This window comes from Ictidomys tridecemlineatus, chromosome 2 (assembly GCF_052094955.1).
Source record: "Ictidomys tridecemlineatus isolate mIctTri1 chromosome 2, mIctTri1.hap1, whole genome shotgun sequence".
NCBI lineage: Eukaryota > Metazoa > Chordata > Mammalia > Rodentia > Sciuridae > Ictidomys > Ictidomys tridecemlineatus.
Genome location: NC_135478.1, coordinates 175835505 through 175848810, shown reverse-complemented (window position 1 = coordinate 175848810; position 13306 = coordinate 175835505). Strand labels below are relative to the sequence as shown.

At 36.3% G+C, this 13306-nt stretch overlaps 1 protein-coding gene across 9 annotated transcripts in view; it reads left to right on the top strand.

The window, feature by feature from the left end:
• The window catches only part of Srpk2 (SRSF protein kinase 2), a 227807-nt gene that overhangs the window by 49239 nt on the left and 165262 nt on the right, over positions 1-13306 (top strand). Inside the window, exon 3 of one of the 9 annotated variants that reach the window (XM_078040216.1) lies at positions 5625-5682. The exons of the other annotated variants lie outside the window; for them this stretch is intronic. The gene's annotated coding sequence lies outside the window, so the exon portion shown is untranslated. The remainder of the gene's footprint in view (positions 1-5624; positions 5683-13306) is intronic. 9 annotated transcript variants of the gene reach the window in all.

The window sequence follows — 13306 nt, the reverse complement described above, 5'->3', positions numbered from 1 at the left end:
TGTTCATTTGTTGGTGGACATTTGGGTTGTTTCCACTTTTTTGTCAACATGCATGTGCATATATTTAAGTAGTTTTTAGTTCTTTTGGGTATACGTATACCTAGGAATGGAACCGTGTGGTTGTGGTAATTATGTTTTAACTTCTTTTAAAAAATTTTTTTTAGTTATAGATGGACACAATATCTTTATTTATTTATTTTTATGTGGTGCTGAGGATCGAACCCAGTACCTTACCTGTGCGAGGCAAGTACTCTACCACTAGCCATACCCCAGCCAATGTTTTAACTTTTTTAGAACTCACCATACTGTTTTCCATAGCAGGTATACCATTTTATATTCCTACCATAAGTGTACAAGAATTACAATTTTGGCACATCTTTGCCAACACTTACTGTTTTTTTTTCCTTAAATATTTATTTTTTTTTAGTTGTAGTTGGATGCAATGCCTTTATTTATTTATTTTTATGTGGTGCTGAGGATTGAACCCAGGGCCTCACACATATTAGGCGAGCTTTCTATTGTTGAGCCACAACCCCAGTTCCACTTACTGGTTTTTATGTTTGCTGTAGCCATTCTTATAGAAGTGAAATGATACCTAATTTTTTTTGGTTTGGATTCTCCTAATGATTAATGAGTTTTTAGCACCTTTTCATGTGTTTGTTGGCTTTTTATATATTTAGAAAAAATGTTTATTGAATCTTTCACCCAATTTTAAATCAAATGTTTTGTCTTTTTTCTCTTTATATATCCTAGGCACTAAACTCTTACCGGCTTATGCTTTGTTAATATTTTCTCTCATTCTAAAGATTATCTTTTTTATTTTCTTGATAATGTCCTTAGATGTAGAAAAAATTTTAATTTTAATGAAGCCCAATTAATCAGTTATTTTTGTTGCTTGCTTTTTTTTTTTTTTTGGTAGTTTTAGATGGACAGCATGCCTTTTATGTTATTTGTTTGTTTTAATGTGGTGCTAAGGATCGAACCCAGTGCCTTACATGTGCTAGGCAAGCGCTCTGCCACTGAGCCCCAGCCCTTGTTGCTTTTTTCTTGATGTTGTATCTAAGAATATCTTACCTTACCCATAATGTTGTGAAATTCTGCTCTTATTTTTCTTTCTTAGGAATTTTTTAGACATATGGCTGTAGCTCAGGGTAGAGCACTTGCCTAGCATGCTGAAGGCTGTAGGTTCAGTTGTCAGCACCACACACATACACACACAAAAGAATAACATAGTTTCATGAGAAAAAAAGTTTTATTATTTTTAGCTTTTATATTTAGGTTGATATATTTTGAGTTCATTTTTGTATATGGTATGAAAGAAGGATCCAGCTTTTTTTTTGGGGGGGGGATGGATATCCAGTTGCTCTAACAATATTTGTTGAAGAGACTATTATTATTCTGTCTCTACTGAGCAGTTTTTATGTAAATATTATATATATTTATATTTATTTGTAGGTGAGCAAAATACCTTTATTTTGTTTTTATGAGGTGCTGAGGATCAAACCCAGTGCCTCACACATGCTAGGTGAGTGCTCTACCACTGAGCCACAACCCTAGCTGTAGTGAGTAGTCTTAATGTTTAAACTTCTATTGCTGTGTAAGTGTGTAGGTGTTACCTGGAATTCACTGTTAAAAAAGAGTTGTATAAGAAGGTATTTGGGGGTTGCAGTCTGGCTTTTGGTAATAAATAGGCTTTTGTCACACAAATGTAAAATTAGCTTAGTGAATATGACTTAAATGGTTACATTATTACCATTTTATTTAGGTCTTTTGGTTCACTTATAAAATGTATTTTGTTTGCCTATTGATTTCAGTGTGGTGGATGTAGCCTTATGTATTTTTTAAAATGAGAAACCCTAAACAAATTATACTAACACATTTTCTTTGTTATTTTGTTTAACATAAATTTGGTCCATTTAAAATATGTAGCTTTTTCTCTCTTTCATGTGACTGTATTGGCAACACTTTTGTGTTAGAGGAATTGAGGTGAGAGGCCTGAGCAAAGTATGAATGCTAGCTCGAAAGGTTTACTCTAGACCTTGTTTGGGATAAGTGTGGGTGTTGTGATTGAATAAGAGAAAGACAATGTGTGTGTTCATGTGTATTAAAAGAAAATAGATAGTGCTTTATCCTTTGCTTTAAGTATACAACAAAACCTACTCATTACTGCAACTAAAAAGAAAATATAATCATTTAAACAGTTGATGAATTGGATTACTGGAAAGACCACTTGGTAGTTTGGAAAAATAATTAGAAAAAAAATTTTAAAAGCAGCCTTTTCAAATCTCATGCATTAAATTTAGACATAGACGTTGAAAACAAAACCTTAAACTTGTTAATTACCAATGTGTTTCTTAAATAAATGGTCAAGAATGTAGAAGGGACAAAGAAGTTAATTTTTAGCCTTTAATATTGTCAATGAATGCTGAACAGATATTAATTATACCATCAACAAGTAGGCTGTGTACTTAAACCCTTCTATTCTTTGTAACTAATTTGTTGTAATAGATTCATTTTTATTATAACTCTTTGGCTCTGTGGAAAGGATTTTATAGTGTATGTCCTTGATTAGCACATGCAGAATTTTAACAGTGTTATATTTTCGAAGAAATTAGATATGTGCAGGGTGATATTGTGAACATATGTTTTTCTTAACTGTGATTTCCAAAGAAGTTTAAAAAAAAGTAACAAATTTCATTTTTACCTTTTTGGGTTTTTGTTTGTTTTGTTTTACTTGAAAATGTTGCTTGTTGAATTTTACTCATGCATATACATTGTATTTATAAATTAACTTACAATCATTTGATTTGTGATGCTGTGTTGTTTTGGATGTAGTAATTAAGCACCAGACATGTTAAATACTTATGATACTTGCTGTCTGAGCCAAAATTTTATGCCCAAGACAAGTGTATAGACTGAAGGACAGTGTCCCTAAACCCTGTAGTTGTGTGCATTTGTAGTTTGCCTGAGTTCTGTTTTATGCAGGGCTAGGACTTTATATCCAAGAGGGTAGTAGGAAGCTATCTTTTTTTTTTCTTTAAAAATTAATTAGATAAAAGGTTAATTCAGCTAGTATTTTGACAACCAAAGGGTAACAAAAAGTGAGATTAGTGATGTGACAGGATATAAAAACCTCAAGTACCAAGTGACATTTCTGTTTATCCAAATAGCCTGAATTAAGGAATTTAGTAATGGTATTAAACAGTGATTTTTTTGTTGTTGTGGCATATTCATACATTTTATACATGCACATGACATAATTTTTTTTAAATTTATTTTTTAGTTGTAGTTGGACACAATATAATTAATTAATGAATTACTTAATTAATTATTTTTATGTGGTGCTGAGGATCGAACCCAGGGCCTTGCCCGTGCTAGGTGAGTGCTCTACCACTGAGCCACAACCTAGCCCACATGACAGATCAGTTTTATTCCTCAATCTCCTCCTTGCACTCCTTTATCCCTCCATCTTTTTTTTGGGGGGGGTGGTGGTATTGGGAATTGAACCCAGAGATGCTCTGCCACTAAGCTGTATCTCTACCCAACTTCTTTGTTTTTGAGACAGGCCCTCACTAAGTTTCTGAGTCTGTCCTTGAACTTGTGATTCTCCTGTCTCAACCTCCTGAGTCGTTGGGATTACAGGAATGTGCCACCATGCCTGGCCTCTGATCTCCTTTCTTTTTTTTTTTTGGGGGGGTGGGGTATTGGGGACTGAACTCAGGGGCACTCCACCACTGAACCTCATCCCCAGCCCTATTTTGTATTTTATTTAGAGACAGGATCTCACTGAGTTGCTTAGCACCTTGCTTTTGCTGAGGCTGGCTTTGAACTCATGATCCTCCTGTCTCAGCCTCCCAAGCTGCTGGGATTATAGGAGCCACTGTGCCTGGCTCCTGATCCCATTTCTTTCTTTCTTTTTTTTTTTTTTAAAAAAAATATTTATTTTTTTAGTTGTTGTTAGACACAATACCTATATTTTATTTATTTATTTTTATGTGGTGCTGACTATTGAACTTAAGGCCTTGCATGTGCGAGGCGAGCGCAATACTGCTGAACCACAACCCCAGCCCCTGATCCCCTTTCTTTACTCCACAGGTCCCTCTTCTTTTTTCATGAGATCCCTTCCCATCCCTCTACCCCTTTTTTCTCTTGCTTCCATATATAAGAGAAAACATCGAACTCTTAACTTTATGAGTTTGGCTTATTTTGCCTAATTCGATGTTCTCTACTTCCATTCATTTTTCTGCAAATGACATAAATTTTATTGTTCTTTATGACTGAATAAAACTCCATTGTGTATATGCAACATTTTCTTTACTCGTTCATTTTTTTTTGTGGGGGGGTGGGTACCGGGGACTGAACTCAAGGGTACTCAACCACTGAGCCACATCCCCAGCCCTATTTTGTATTTTATTTAGAGACAGGGTCTCACTGAGTTGTTGCTTAGGGCATCACTGTTGCTGAGGCTGGCTTTAAACTCATAGGTCCTCCTGTCTCAGCCTCCCTAGCTCCTGGGATTATAGGCATGTGTCACTCCCCTGCTACTTGTTGATTTTTGACCAATATCTAGGCTGATTCCATAACTTGGCTGTTGTGAATTGTGCTGCTATAAATATGGGCATGCATGCATCTCTGTAGTATGCTAACTTAATTTTTTTTGGATAAGTACTGAGGAATGGTATAATTAGGTCGTATGATGGTTACACTACTAGTCTTTTGAGGAACCTCCAAACTGACTCTGATAGTGGCTGTACTAATTTACAACCAACAGTGATTCCTAAACAGGTTGCTCTCTCAAGTGCTTGCAGACTCTTAAAAATTATAGAGAAACCCAAAGAAATTAATAAATGTGGTTCATATCTATTGATGTTTACTGTTTTTGAAAATTTCTGAATTTTATTTCTTAATGTGTTTACTGATTAATTTAAAATGACAGCAAGTTCATTGAATGTTAGCAAAATAGCATATTTTAAAATACATACGTTTGAAATTAGTGAGAATGGCATTGTTTTACATTTTTATAAATCTCTTTAACGTCTGGCTTAATAGAACTAGCTTCTCATATTTACTTTTGTCTTTAGTCTGTTAAGATACATTATGTTGGTTGAAGTAGAATATATCTGATGATATTATTATTATTTTGTGGTGCAGAAAATCTTCAAACCCTTCCTGTATCCTTGCATCAGCTGTTTTTTTTTTTTTTTTTTTAAAGCAACAGGTTCATTTTTGAGAAAGGACTCGACAGGTACTTAGGTTTGAGTATCAAGGCTTGTATTTTAGTCAGCTGAGAATATTGTTCCCTGCAAAAAGCACGTGAAGCAGCTGCACATGAGTTTCTCCTTAAGATGTAAATTTTTGTGCAGCAGGAATGCTTCTCAGTTTATCACACAGTATTAAACAATTGTGGGTACTCAAGGTTGAGGTTAATTAAATTAATATTTAACAACTGTTCTCAAGCTGTGGCTCAGTGGTAGCTCACTTGCCTGGCACGTGTGAGGCACTGGTTTTGATTCTCAGCACCACAAATAAATAAAGGTCTACCAACAACTTAAAAAAAAGATATTAAAAAAAAAAACTGTTCTCAAGAACATTCTGAAGTGAAGCTAGCATTATCTTAACTGCAGATCCTTGTCAATGAATACGGAACTGCTGTACAGTCTGGGACCACTGCCCTGATTTGTGGTAAGATTTTCAGCAGTTTTATCCACTGCCTTTTACCTTGTTAGTGCCAATATTGACACAGAGAAAATGGCCATGATGTCTTGAATTATTATGAAAATGGTTTTGATAGTATAAAATTATGTGGGTATCTGTAACCTCATGAGAATGGACATTTGCACTATTGAGTTGCTATGTAGCAGCTCTTCCTCCTGCCATGCCTCTGGAGGTGGAAGGTAAGTATCAGACTGAGAGCCTAGTTTTCAGGTATGAAAGAATGGAAGAGGGAACAAATGCTATGGCAGTATTTTATTCATTCTCATTTAAGTCTCATTACTCTCCAGTAAACTATATATTGTTGCCACTTACATTCTGATGAGGCACACAGGTCCTGAGAGGTCAAATAGCTTGCCCAAGGACATAGAACTAATAAATGGTGGTTAGTGGGTTGGAGCTGGACTCTAGGTGCAATCAAGTCCACATGCCCTCCCCCCCCCCCCCAAGCCACATTTGCTCCAGATAGGTATTACTGAGCCTGGAATGGGAAGAGGTTAATCCAGAAATCAGAGTAATCTTGCCTTGTTCTTTTGTATCTCCTGTTTCCTTGCATCTGTTTCTTCTTTTCTTGTCCTTGGCCTTTTGCTACTAAGGACAGTAGGAATTCTTTGATTAGAAAGATGGTCATGGAAACACTTGATGTTTATTTTATCTTTTATCTCATTTATAAAACAAAAATGAGGTTTGGGTTAAAGTATTAGCAAAACTGGGATCAGGGTCGTAGCTCAGTGGTAGAGTGCTTGCCTAGCATGTGTGAGGTACAGGGTTTGATTCTTAGCACCACATAAAAATTAACTAATAAAATAAAGGCATTCTCTTCATCTACAACTACAAAAAAAGTATTATCTAAGCTGAAAGTCAGGAGCATAGTTTCTTTGTTTGATGGGCCCTCTGGTTTTTAGAGTTATACTTACTTTCTGTTGAGGTGCTTATTTAGCATGGAGGGAAAGTAGGATAAAGTGTGTAGGTACTGTGCTTAATGAGTCCTTGAGAGCAACTTAATTGAATAGTGAATGACAACTGAAGCTAATGCTGCTTTCCAATCTTTTCTGAAAAGCAATATGATAGTTTCCAATGTTTTAAGAAATTTCTTCCTGTGACTTAAAAGGGCGCATTGAAGACAGCCTAGATAAGTGTCTTTTCATTAGTTTACCTTTCTGCTTTGTTTAAAAAAGGCTGGGAGTTTTATGATACTAGCCAGGAAATAATTACAGAGATTTTTAGTGACTAGTACTTGTAATTTGAAATAGGGTTAGGGGGAGAACAGCCATAAGATCTCAGAATTAACAAACATTTTTTAATGCAGTATATTACAGTTATGCCCGGTATAGCTTACCTAGACTTATGTTTTTTATGTGTTCATCAGGAGTATTTCTAGACTTGCCAAAAAGATGAGAATACAAGTAATTATCTGGAATGACATTATACTGTAAGTTAAGAAATTTGAAAACTTTAAACTTTTCTCTAGTTGAAATCATATCCAGGAGTACAGTATTTGAAGCATAAAAGCAAAATGGTTAATGTGAAAGCTTAGGCGCAGAATTCTGCTTGCTTGCTAGGTTCTGTTTGCCACTTATTGAGCCTTTGGTTAGTAGCAGTGAACAGTGTTAGCATGTTTTGAGTGTTTGCTCAATGCCAGGTTCTGCATTAAAGCACTTTACCTACATGAGCTCACAGTTTGGAAAACTTTTATCTAGTTTATTTTCTGAATTTTTTCTATGAAGAAACAAGTCCAGAGAGCTTAAACGAGTTGTCCAAAACCTGAAATTAGTTCTTAGTAGTAGTTAGTATTAGCATACTTTTAGTTAGTTTAGCTATAATTGTATGTGTATGGTGTTATTTTTTCACTGCAAACACAATCATGGAAGAGTATGAAAAGGAAAAAAATAATTGACTTTCATTATTAGCACTGGATAATATTTTGGTGTTAATTCTCTAGTCTTCATAGGTGTTTGCTTGGTTACTGACTTGTTTAATGTATACCATATATATTTTCTTTGGAATATATCAAGTATTTTTTATTAAAATTTTTTTTATGGTACTAGGGATTATACCCAGGGGTGCTCTACTACAAACTTGTGATCCTCCTGTCTCAGCCTCCTGAGTTGCTGAATTATAGATTTGTATCACAGTGTTCAGCTAAGTATTTTTTAGAGAGTAGTCTTCACTCACATTCTCCATGTTCATTTCTCAAGTTGTCTGCTTTTTCTCTTGTCTTTGCCTTTATTCTTCCATTTCAGTTTCTCTATTTGTGAACAGTAGGTAGTGATTTCGCCCCTCACATCAGGAGAAATCAATTCAGTCAGAAGACCTTCCATTTGCAAATTGAAGCTGATATTTTGTCTCTTGATGGGAAAAATTGTGACGATCAAGTTAGATGCAAACTATAAAGGACCATACAAATGTAAGGATGCTTTGGAGAATCACATTTTTGATAATAACTTACGCAAGCTTTTGACTTGTCCAAGGTAACACAAATAGTAGCACTTTTGAAAGAATGTTAAATTTTCAGTGTTCTGAAGCTTTGTAACATACATTGTATGCTGTTTTACTATTTCAGATTTTTTTCCCCATGATGGTTATGATTTTGCTGTTGACTCTGTTGCCCTGTTACTGTAACTAGATGCTTGTGTTGTGGACACAGGGAAGAATTTGTTCTGACTCCCAAAGAACTTGCTTTTTAAGAGTTTGACTTCCTTTTGCATCCCTTCTCCCCCTTTCTCATTTGAGCTTTTTGACTGTCACAGCTGCAACAGGCCTTTTATATTAGCTTGGCTGATTAAACAGGTTCCCCTCATTTTTGAGTTTTTGACTCTTTTTGGTAACTTGAAATAGTGTCTTCTCCACCCTAAAACTTATTTTGTCTTCAAGGCTTTTTCTTTTTCTGCTTATTTAAGACACCTGACCCCTTCCCTAATTAGATCTGATAAAACTTGGCAACTCCTGAGTATAAGCACTGATAGCCACAGAGGCAGGTGTTTTAAGGGCACACATTTTGATTGCAGAGCCCTGATTGACAGCATAGAAGTAAAAGGGTGAATATTGTTGTAACAGTTTTGACAACAGTCGACACCTAGTAGAAATGGGAGCAGTAGCGAGGTAGGTCTGTGGCAAAAGAAGAGACAGGGTATAGCAGCTATGCAGTTTTTCAGGGCAGGCCCTAGGGCCTGTGGACAATGAGTGCTATTGTTTGTGTGCTCTTGGTTCCAGAGAGCACGAGGGAACACATATAGCAGAGCTATTGATACCACAACCTGCCTGCTGCTGTTTCCTCTAGTAAAAGTCGAAGATCAGAAAAAAGAAATAGAGAAAATTGTTTTAAATTAAGAAAGAGAATTGGTATCTGCTTGTGATTACAAAGATTGAATATGGGAAAATAACACCTGACCTAAGTAGTTTTATTTTAGTTACTTTATAGTGTGGGTTAGGTTGAGCAATTATAACAAAATACCATAGAATGGGTAGGTTAAACATTGGAAACTCTGGAGGGACAGGGAGAGAGTAGGGCAGAGAGGGAGGTCTATTCTCTCTTCTCTTCCTCCCACCCCTCTCTGCTGTGACCTTGAGCATGCCAGGCAGGTGCCTTACCACTGGGCTACATTCCCCAGCCCCTTTTTGTGTTGTTGTAAGGATAGTTATGTTAGATTGCATTTTTATGTTCTCATTTAACTTTAATGATCTTCTAAAGGTTCTAGATATAGTCACATTGGTGAATAGAGCCTTAGTGTGAGAATTTGGGGAAGAATATTTCATTCCATAACATATGGTACTGTAGATCTAAAAGAGCAGCTGCTCACTTGAAACAATTATTTTTATTGAGGTGTAATTCACATGCCATAGAATTTACTGATTTAAAGTCTATAATTCAGTGTTTTTAATTATATCACATAGTTGTGTAACCATCACCATTTTTGAATTTCACAATATTTTTATCACTCTGTAGAGAAACACCTTATCAATTAGCAGTAAGTACCTGATAATCACCAGCTTTCTGTTTCTGTAGATTTACCTGTTGAAAATTTTTCAAGGTTCATTTACTTCATAGTGTGCATCAGTACTTAATTCCTTAAAAATTATAGTTATTTTTAAAAAATATTTTTAGTTGTAGATGGACACAATACCTTTATTTTATTTATTTTTGTATGGTGCTGAGGATTGAACCCAGTGCCTAACATGTGCGAGGCAAGCGCTCTACCACTGAGCCATAACCCTAGCTCCTCTTCATACATTTTTGATCCTAGACCCTGCCAGATATGTAATTTGCAAGTTGGCCTTTCCATTCTATAGGTTGCCTCCTTCCTTCCTTCCTTCCTTCCTTCCTTCCTTCCTTCCTTCCTTCCTTCCTTCCTTCCTTCCTTCCTTCCTTCCTTCCCTCCTTCCTTCCTTCCCTCCCTTCCCTCCCTTCCCTCCCTTCCCTTCCTTCCCTTCCTTCCCGCAGAATAGCTCTTTATATTTATTGTAGAGTGTTTAGTCAATTGAAACACTTAAGCAGGGTCAAACTATATGCAGAGCCACCCCTTTTTGTACACTGTGGTTCTCTGGTGAAAATTAACAGAGAATGTCTTTCTGGCCTGTGCAGTTTACTTAAATTTTATGTGAATGAAAATTGAATTTGGCTTTTTAAACTGATACATAACATTTTTTTGGTGCTTCATTTTAACTGAAGATTGAGGCTTAATACTACATATGCCAAAATGGAGAAATTGAAATAGACAAAACCAGGGGATGGAAAAAGGGGAGGAAGAGGGAAAGTGCTGGGGAGTAATTTTGGCCAAATTACATTGTTATGTAGTGTGCAAGTATGATTTTGTGACAACAAATCCCATCGTTATGTACAGCTATAATGCACCAATTAAAGTGGAAAGGGGAAAAAAAAGAGCTGATGATGTAACTCACTGGTAAATCATACCTGGGTTTGATCTCCAGCGTTATGAGTGTGGGTGTGGGGGGTGTGTGTGTAGGAGATGGGGGATGACAATTCCTCTTCTTTTTCTATGAAGATAAAGTCCTCAGAGTTAAGAAAAAGGAGGCTTAAGGATGGTACTAGGTATTCCAAAAATAAGCTGTGTATTCTAGTTTTCAGTGTTCAAGTTTTCATAATCTTTCTAATAATTCTAAGTGCTTTGCCTTTGATATTAATGTCACTAAAATTGTTTTTTAATTTCATTTTTGAATTGTTGTATATGTAAACATAATTGATCTTGAAAACAACAGACAAAAATAAGGATCAAGGGAAAAATAAGTAGAATAAAGTTTGAGGGAACCAATCCCATTGAGTAGTTTTAGATAGAAAGGAAATATAACAATAATGTAGCATTTATGGGTGATATAAAATTTTCTCCTTTGTATGTGACTATTTTTCTTAGGAGATAATTTTACTAAAATATTAAAATTCTGAATGTGTTTGCCAGACTTTCTTTTTCTCCACGTTGGCGTATGGGCTGTTCTCATAGTTTTGTTTTCTACTTGCAATTGTCTTTAGTCTGTTTCTTTTCTCTAAACTTCATTTGGGCTCAATAAGGCACCTTTCTCTGCTCACCTCCCTAGCTTTGCAAGTTTGCATTGCATGCCTGCACTCACTGCTGCAGCCCTGGTGCCTCTGCCTTTTCCTGTTTGTTTGGTTCAGATCTAGGGGACTCATCTCACATCTCCCCTCCAGAGGGAAGACTTTCCTGACTCCTTACTCCCCCAAGACCTGTACCAACTTCTATCTTTGCAGTGACCAAGTGTTTATGGAAGTGTATCTGTTTTTCTCCTCCACTGACTTTTGCACCTCTTGGGGACATAGACTGAGTCTTCTTCATTACATGCTCTCAGTGTCTAACAGCATATGTGGCTCAGAATAAATAAGACCTGTACTGCAGTGGGGCATAAACTGGTGGATATGGGCTAGATCACACTTTTTAGATGAGGTAATAGGGTTAAATAATGCTTTTTATTTTTTGTACCAGGTATTGAACCCAGGAGTGCTTAACCACTGAGCCACATCCCCAGGCCTTTTAAAAAACATTTTATTTAGAGACTGGGTCTTGCTGAGTTGCTCAGGGTGCTGCCAAGTTGCTAAGGCTGGCTCATGATCCTCCTGCCTCAGCCTCCTGAGCTTCTGGGCTTATAGATGTGTGCCCCTGAACCTTCCCTGGCCAAACAGTGCTTTTAAACTGGGACTATTTCACACAGAAGTCTCTGTTTCCATGGTATGGGGGTGGGGGGAAGGAGATGATTTGACCTCCCTGTGTAAACATGCTTTCTGAGAGCTGTTTATGAGATCTTTTAGATGGTTTGCCATAGTCCCACCCCTCCTACCAGGGGGCCTGCTTTACCCTCTCTCCGCTGTAGACACTTAGGATTTGATGCCTGATGTAAAAGTACAATGGTCTGCTTGTCCTCCAGTCAGACCTACAAAAATGCATTAGATTGGAGTTTTGGTAGAAAGTGGGGTTTGGGTCTCCTGCATATTTCTGCATTTCTTTGAGGCCAATTAAGGATAAAACCTCAAACTTTAGTGAACATAAAACTAAAACATATACAAAATGCTGAGGAATTGAATCTCCAAGGACTGCAGCAGAATGACTAATGTAGGATACCCTAATGACACAAGTTCATATAAAATGAAATAATTGGGTTTTGGGAAAGTTTATCATTCTGGCATTCCTAGATACCTTAAAAAAAAAAAAAGATTTGATGAGTAGTCTGTATTTTAGCGTATTGTTTTTTGCTTAAAATAAGACTTTTCTACTTTCAGCAAAGTTTTTTGGACTTTCCTGAAGAAATCTTTAAATCCTTTATGAATTGAAAATGGAGTTTTCTTACTTATGTTTGGAATTATAAGACATTAAATAATGTTCTTGTTGTGACTATGAAAAATTTGTGTGCATTGTTTCAGGGACATAGGGTCCTAACTCTCATTGGTTTTTATAGGGGACTGATCACAAGCTCAGTAAAGCAAAGAGCTGTGGCTTTAGGAAGTTGGTCTGCAGAAGGGCATTAAGCAGGGCAATGATGAGATCACCTATCTGCTTCAGAAATTTTACTGCGATCAGTGTGGGTCAGAATTAGAAAAGTGTGAGACACCTGATTAGATTTACCATTGGGGGACAGACACGATGAGGGTGCCAGCTAGGATAAGTGGATCTAGAGAGGGAGATTCTCCCTATTTATTTACCAGGAAGTTTCAAGTCATCTAACTACTTTATTATGAAACTCCCTTCGAGATAAAAACAAATGCCATAAGAATACTGTGGGCTGACTATTTTTTTTAATAAGCTGTTGTGCAGATTGAATAAAGATAAGGGCAAAATAATCTCATGACTCTGTCTGTAGGAAAAGAATTTTTTAGTTGAGCAAGCAGAAACTCATGTTACCCCCCCACCCCCAAATACATTAAAGGCTTAGGCCTCAGATGCTTTAGGAACTATAGAAGTAGTCCTGGCAATCCAAAGTAATATCACAATTATAATTTTGTATTAATAGTTTTCTAGGTGGTCCTCAGGATGAAGATTATATTAAAGTCTGTACAAGTAAATTAAAATGAAAAGGGATATATTGGGGAATGATATTGAACAAATTATATTGTTATATTGTGTGCATGTAT